Here is a 7,806-nt window from a genome sequence, read left to right on the forward strand (position 1 = left end):
AGTCTTTTAAACTTACCGACCTCGATTTTAATGTTTTCAGTGACATCCAGTTCATTGTATACGATGTTACTAACCCGGTGTGCCCTCCTTTATTTTATTATTATTAGTTAATTTTAACACTCCCTTTACTTTTTAAATTCATATTACTGGGGAGAATGTTTTAATTATTTATATTTGTATCATTGCACTTGTGTTTTAACTGCACTTACACTACTATGCACGGCTTTTACTAATAGAACTGGATTCACTTTTAAATTGGCCATTTTAGATCCCCCTCTCATTTAGGGTGCTTTATAGATTCCATTGGGACAAGCTCCACACACACACACACACACACACACACACACACACACACACACACACACACACACACACACACACACACACACACACACACACACACACACACACACACACACACACACACACACACACACACACACACACTCACACACACACACACACACACACACACACACACACCACACACACACACACACACACACACACACACACACACACACCCTCCAGATCCTGGGACGGGGAGATCTGCTTTTTGGGCATACTCTGCCGCCGCTCCGTGGTCCGGCTCCACTCTGCACTTTTTAACCATTCATCTGAAACGGTCTCGTCCTCACGGAGCTTTTATGATGCTTTTAAAAGGGTTTTTATAAGGTTTATGTTTACGGAGGTTTTTAATGTTTTTTTAAACACCTATCAACCGAGAGCCAGTGCTCCTCCGGAGCCCTGGCTCTTCCCCAACCTAACCCCTTCAGCAACAAGGCCCAAATCCAGAGTGCCTCCTCCCTGGACTGTGACGGTATGGAGAGGCTCGGCCTGCTCCGCATGCCGCCCCCTAGCGCTCGCGGCAACTTTTCGCGCCACCGATACGCGGGAAAGCTGTCATTTTCAGAGCTGAAGGAAAGCTGCCTGACAAGACAGACAGCAGCAAGTTGAAGCAGACATACCTTTATGTGGACACAATCACCTCAAGAAGAAGAAGAAGGTCAAAATGCCATAAATGTAAGTTATTATAATTAAAAATGTTGTTACATTTAGATTAAGTAAATTAATACTTTGATAAAAGCCTACAGTTAAGAATGAATGACAGCTAGCTAGTTTAGCTAGTTAACACCCAGTGTAATAGATTGTTCGGGTTAGGGTTAACCCTTTACTAAGTTCAACCGTATTTGGTTGGAAAACATGGAAAGCAGTGGAGGGAACGTGTTTGAAGCCCGCTGCATCTTTTGCAAATGTAGCGTTAGCTAGTGCAGCAGTCTACGTCAACCCTAAAAGCGGAGGTGCTGTGGACGCTAAATACCGTATCTAAACACCAATCATACCACAGCATGAAGGCAGCAGAGCTCTGAATATAGCTCTCGTCACACACACACAAGTCTTACATTTGAGTTGGTGAAACCTGCAATGTACAGCAAACCAAAGCACAAGCGTGGCGCTCAAAGAGAAAGGACAAGGAGATGTAACGGCTAAACTGACGAAATTAGAATGTTTTTTTTTGTCATACATCGTCCTCAAAATCTCGATTGATTCTGTAAAGTGATTGTGTGATTAGTTCGCCAGGCTGTGGTGGTATGAGGCCAGGGCAGCCGGTGATAGCCTACATGTGGCGCTGCTGAGTGGCTGTGTGAGCGCATCAGCGTGCGCTTATGTTTGGGGCGCAAAACAATATTTGCACCGGGGCCAATCACCACCATGTTACCCCACTGGCTGCAGTACTGTCTATGAAAGTGACCCTGCTATTGTCCACCTGAACGCAGCTTACGGTTCTGTTAGAGAGACAAGGAGAAAGGCGGGTAAGTGGGAACAAAGACTACATGATAGCAGAGACTGAAAGAGAGGTGGAAGACGTTGAAGAGAATGCAGATAGAGAGCGATGAACATCCTGTCACCTCAAATGGAGATAAATGATTAGTGGAGATGGGTGAACATAAATGGATGGGTAGAACATGAGAGACAGAGAGAGGGGGAGTGGGTGCAGGAGATAACTAAATGGATGGGTAGAAAATGAGAGACAGAGACAGGGGGAGTGGGTGCAGGAGATAACTAAATGGATGGGTAGAAAATGAGAGACAGAGAGAGGGGGAGTGGGTGCAGGAGATAACTAAATGGATGGGTAGAAAATGAGAGACAGAGACAGGGGGTGCAGGAGATAACTAAATGGATGGGTAGAAAATGAGAGACAGAGACAGGGGGAGTGGGTGCAGGAGATAACTAAATGGATGGGTAGAAAATGAGAGACAGAGACAGGGGGAGGGGGTGCAGGAGATAACTAAATGGATGGGTAGAAAATGAGAGACAGAGACAGGGGGAGTGGGTGCAGGAGATAACTAAATGGATGGGTAGAAAATGAGAGACAGAGACAGGGGGAGGGGGTGCAGGAGATAACTAAATGGATGGGTAGAAAATGAGAGACAGAGAGAGGGGGTGCAGGAGATAACTAAATGGATGGGTAGAAAATGAGAGACAGAGAGAGGGGGAGTGGGTGCAGGAGATAACTAAATGGATGGGTAGAAAATGAGAGACAGAGAGAGGGGGTGCAGGAGATAACTAAATGGATGGGTAGAAAATGAGAGACAGAGACAGGGGGAGGGGGTGCAGGAGATAACTAAATGGATGGGTAGAAAATGAGAGACAGAGACAGGGGGTGCAGGAGATAACTAAATGGATGGGTAGAAAATGAGAGACAGAGAGAGGGGGAGTGGGTGCAGGAGATAACTAAATGGATGGGTAGAAAATGAGAGACAGAGACAGGGGGTGCAGGAGATAACTAAATGGATGGGTAGAAAATGAGAGACAGAGACAGGGGGAGTGGGTGCAGGAGATAACTAAATGGATGGGTAGAAAATGAGAGACAGAGACAGGGGGAGTGGGTGCAGGAGATAACTAAATGGAGGGACAGGTGTTAAATGAATGACGAAGCGAAGTCAAATGACAGGGAGTGAGCAATGGGTGGAAGGTAGCAGAGAGGAAGGACTTGTTCTGCATGTAAATGAAGAAGGTGGCATTTATAGAGTAGGCCAGGATATGAGCAGGCACCAGCGTATCAGCAATGCTTGAGCTTAGCCTTACGGCCCGTCTACACTGCAGGCATCGAAAAATGCTTTCAGCGCTTCGCCCATTCACTTGAATGGGGTGACGTAGTTGATTTTGAATCTTCGCCGAACTGCATTGTGGGGAGCGTGGCTTTGCATCGTGAGCATCAACAGTTGAGCAATGTTTAACTTTTGAGGCTCGATGCTTGGCATCAGCCAATCAAATCCCGTTTATGCAATTCCCGCCAGTACAAGCGCTAGCCGCGTGTATGCTGATACCGTAGGTCTTGACTATTTTCCATATGTCATAAAATGGAGGAAAAATTAATCATTGCCGTGGCAAATGTCCCAGTCTTATATGACTGTACTCTGTTCACCTACCGGGACCTAAACCGGAGGAACCAGGCATGGCGGGAGGTGGCAGAGACAGCTGGTGAAACTGGTAGGTGTTCAACTGTTTGGGGAGTTTATATCCAGTTTACTTCATTTTAACATTGAATGGACAGCTAGTAATGTAGCATAACATATAATATATATTAATATAATACTAAAATAATAATATAATAAGTATAAGCATAATATATAATCTTATATAATATATTAATATACCAATAATATAGCAATATTACCCTTAATATATAACATAACATAATACATGCACAGCTATCAAGCATAGACAGTATATTTATCCAGCATGGAATGTAGCATAACAATAGCATTTATAAATGGAGGAATAATTTAGTAAATTCAAGAAATTAACTTTATTATCTTTATTATTTCATTTCATTAGAGAACATCTGCAAGAAAAGGTGGAAGAGTCTGAGGGACAGGTTCCGCAAGGAGACGAATATGGAGAAGGAGGCAAAAAGAAGCGGGGCAGGGTCTGCAGGGGGGTTCAGGCCCTGGCGTTTCATGGCAGTGATGGGGTTTTTAACCCCATTCATCATAGACCGTGAGACGTCCCGCAATGTCCCCCGGCAGACCCTGCCTCCATCCACCCTGGTGGCAGAGGAAGAGAGCCAGGTAGAGAGTGAGCCAGCCAGCAGCAGCCAGCCAGGTGGAGAATGCTGAGGTCCGGGGCAAAACACGAGGGAGGGAGAGGTCCCCGTTCGAAAGAAGTCTGCTGTCAGCAATTGCCCAGCCAACCCCACCAGTGGTGGAGGAGAACGAGGACTTGCAGTTTTTTAAGAGCCTCTTGCCCACCATGAGGCAGATGACAAGGGGACAGAGGGCAAGAGTCCGCCTCGGGATACACCAGCTAATGTTTGACGTGGACCAGCAAACATTTCTAATTTAATACGTTTTTCACACATACTGATCCACATAACATTTGTTTACACTCATCACTCACAACATTATCAAATAAAACATTATTTAAAGTATGTTATGGCTATACTGTGTCTTCACTTGTTCATGCGGTTTGTCAGTTGCAACATACCAGAAGCTTCATGTGTGTCGGTATATATAATGTGCTTTCTTCTGTAATTGTTCAGTGAAAACCTGTTGAAGTTATGAGTGGTTTATCAGTAAAAACAGGGCTGAAAGAAAAAGGTTGTTAGTCATATCATAATATCAATTCAAGAAACATGTTTATTAGGAATGTTTGATTTTGGTGCCCCTACACCACGTTCTGCTGCCATGGCACTGCACCCTCCTCATTCAGATAGGAGCTGAAGGTCTCCCGCAGTTGGATGGATCGGCGTGTGGCGTTGTTTGAGCCCAGGGTTGGAGCTTCATCACTCGACTCTGCGACGGCAGGTGTGCGTGAATTTCTTCCTGCGCAGGAAGTTGTGCACACAGGTGGCCTTCCAACCCAGTCTCACGGCATTTCGTGTTCACCATCACGATTTGCCCCTTTTTCTCGTGTTGCACAGCACGATTTTAAAAGCAATGTATTTCTACTGGTAACGTGTTTCGTGCCTGCAGGCTGCAGCACGTCTTTTTCTCCGGTCGGGTCGTGGAAGACCGGAAGCTGTGTGGTTCATAAAAACATGTTCTTGCTCAATATCAAGCCACAGTTATTGCTTTTATTTTAAATCGTATAATTTCGGACTTTTGTTGCTGTGAGGAAAATAAATGGCTCAGAGCCTCAGGATACACAGGAGTTTGTACATGTTCAATACATTTGTAACACATGAACATTTATTTTTTCGGTTCACCAAAATAAAATATCTCTCCAAGCTGAACTCAAAGCCCTGATTGACCTAATATGCATCGATATCCACATGACTGTCGTGTTTTTCTCAGTTATTGAGAAAGTCTTGAGTGTTTTGAAATAGTTTTAGTTTAAGATGTTGTGTCGTGGCCGAGTGGTTTAGGCGATGGACTAGAAATCCATTGGGGTCTCCCCGCGCAGGTTAAAATCCTGCCAGCATCAAAAGACCCTTTTGAGCGCCCACCAATAACACATTTGGGACTGACCTCCAGAAGATTTCAAGTACAATATAATACATTGGAATTTTAAAGCTGGTAAACTTTTGATATAAATGTTGATTGAGTATGCTTCTTGTTTTATCAGTTGTGTCATATTTGCTAAGAGTAAAACACGTGTGACGAATCAATTTTCTGCATTTTATCTGCAAATGGACAGCAAGTTGATTTATCCACTGATCATTCAGACTCTTTGCAACCCATTGTAATAAAGAAATGCCACTTATTTCTATTGCTCAGAATTTTGATCAGTTTAATTGTTGAAGAACATTGTTACATCCCGACTAGGGGAAGAGGAAAGCAACATACACCAGATTGGAATTGGTAATAATTATAAATTGCTTAATTGTAAAAGGGTGAAACAAAATGGCAGGCAAGCAGCCTGAAACAAACAAAATGGCCACAAGGGCACAGACTTAACTAATGAACAAACAAAGGACTCCAAAAGGGAGTTTGACAGATCATACAGAGTAATAATTAAATAAAAGGGAAAACAAAAACCTCACGTTAAACGTGGTACAAGTAACTGAAAAGGCTGTGCAAAAACCACAGCTGCTGCTGATCGACAGGTGCTAACCGTTAAGCTGGAACCTATTTACACGGTAATCTCTTCTCGCACAGAAGCACTGGGTTTAACTGCTAAGCGGTACAACTTTAACACACAACACAAAAGCACTAACTGTCAACCAAACAAGTAACTGCACCGGGACCCTCGAGGCGTCTGTCCCACATCACAGAGCCTCCAGAGTGGTGATAGTCCGCGGCCTGTGTACTCCTCAGGTGTGCGCCGGCTGCTCTGCGATTGGATGACGTCAACCCAATCACCATCTTCAGAGTCGGACCAGAGGATGGGCAGCCAATGATGTTGGGGCAGCCACACAGCTCATTTACATAATCCCACACACAGCTGAAATCACTCACAGGCAGATTAATGAGCAGACAAACATTGATTGGAAACCCACCAACACAGGTGGGAAAAGAGCAGCTCGTTAATCTGTTAAGCCCCATGCCCCCAGGGGCTAAACACAACAGTATTCACGAAACTGTGTCTGAGGGCTTCTTAACATTTAACAACCTATGAATGTGTCATACCCACTTAACGGGAAGAAACTCAGATCACTGACGATATGAACCATTTTTACCGAAATAAAACACAACTCGAACGCCGAGCGTCTGAATTAGCACTAAGAGAAAGAGTGCTAACGCACTTAGCACATAACTCACAGTAGAGATATTGTATACTTCATCGGATCTGCACAAACTAGATATCATATGAAAGCTGAGATTCCAATGGTATGAGTATCATCACTGAGCGACCGGAACTCACGGCAGAGAAGGCAAAACCAGACAACACACAACTTAGCTTTACGGAGACAAAACGGCAAACACGTCTTAGCTTTGCTGTGTTCTGATCAAAGTTCTGTTCAATGGCCTTAAAACGCAGATAAACGCTGCTGAAGGTTAACCCAATGTCTCTGTGTCCCTTTTAAATGATTACTGATAATCCATCATCATATTTTTGTCAAAAACTGAGTTTTCATGTAGAGCAGGGGTGCCCACACTTTGTTGGCTGGTGAGCTACTTGTGAAATGACCAGCTCACCGAGGTCTACCAACCAAAAATAAAATCCCAAATTGCAAGGGTTGCTGAATAACACGTTTTATTTATACATGGGACAATAGGGCTGCAACAAACGACTCATTTGATAATCGATTCATCTATCGATTAATGAAACGACTATTCGGACTATTACTGTATGCCTTGCACAATTTCTCAAGCGCTCTGATTTAGCCATCAGCTTTTAGATGTAGCTTGAGGTTGTTTTAGGCATGTGGAAACTAACAATGAAGACAATACAGATGAATACTTGATTTAAAAATAAATATATTATTAAATTAACTAAACAAATTGGGAACAAAACTAACATTGCTTTTTATTTCAATTAAATAAATAATATTTCACATCAAAAGAAACAGCAGTGTTTTAACAAATGGTATTAAATAATCTGAAGACAGAACTGTGAACAGAACAGCTGAGACTTTAACAAACTAAATAACTCAGTTTCCTCTAATCATTAACCCATGTGTGTATCATGGAGTTAACTCCGTGTGTTGCTGCTAGCATACAGAACACCTGACGTGGAGACGTTCCTCTGGATGGGGCTACAGAGCTGCTAGCACACAGAACACCTGACGTGGAGACGTTCCTCTGGATGGAGCTACAGAGCTGCTAGCACACAGAACACCTGACGTGGAGACGTTCCTCTGGATGGAGCTACAGAGCTGCTAGCACACAGAACACCTGACGTGGAGACGTTCCTCTG

The 7,806-nt window shown here is 43.7% G+C and overlaps 1 non-coding gene across 1 annotated transcript; it reads left to right on the top strand.

The window, feature by feature from the left end:
- Positions 1-5,343: 5,343 nt before the first annotated feature.
- Positions 5,344-5,430, top strand: trnas-aga (transfer RNA serine (anticodon AGA)). Its single transcript has one exon. It is a non-coding gene; the product is annotated as a tRNA-Ser (tRNA).
- The last annotated feature ends 2,376 nt before the right edge of the window (positions 5,431-7,806 follow it).

Source organism: Pseudochaenichthys georgianus, chromosome 10, assembly GCF_902827115.2.
Source record: "Pseudochaenichthys georgianus chromosome 10, fPseGeo1.2, whole genome shotgun sequence".
In the NCBI taxonomy this organism is placed as follows: domain Eukaryota; kingdom Metazoa; phylum Chordata; class Actinopteri; order Perciformes; family Channichthyidae; genus Pseudochaenichthys; species Pseudochaenichthys georgianus.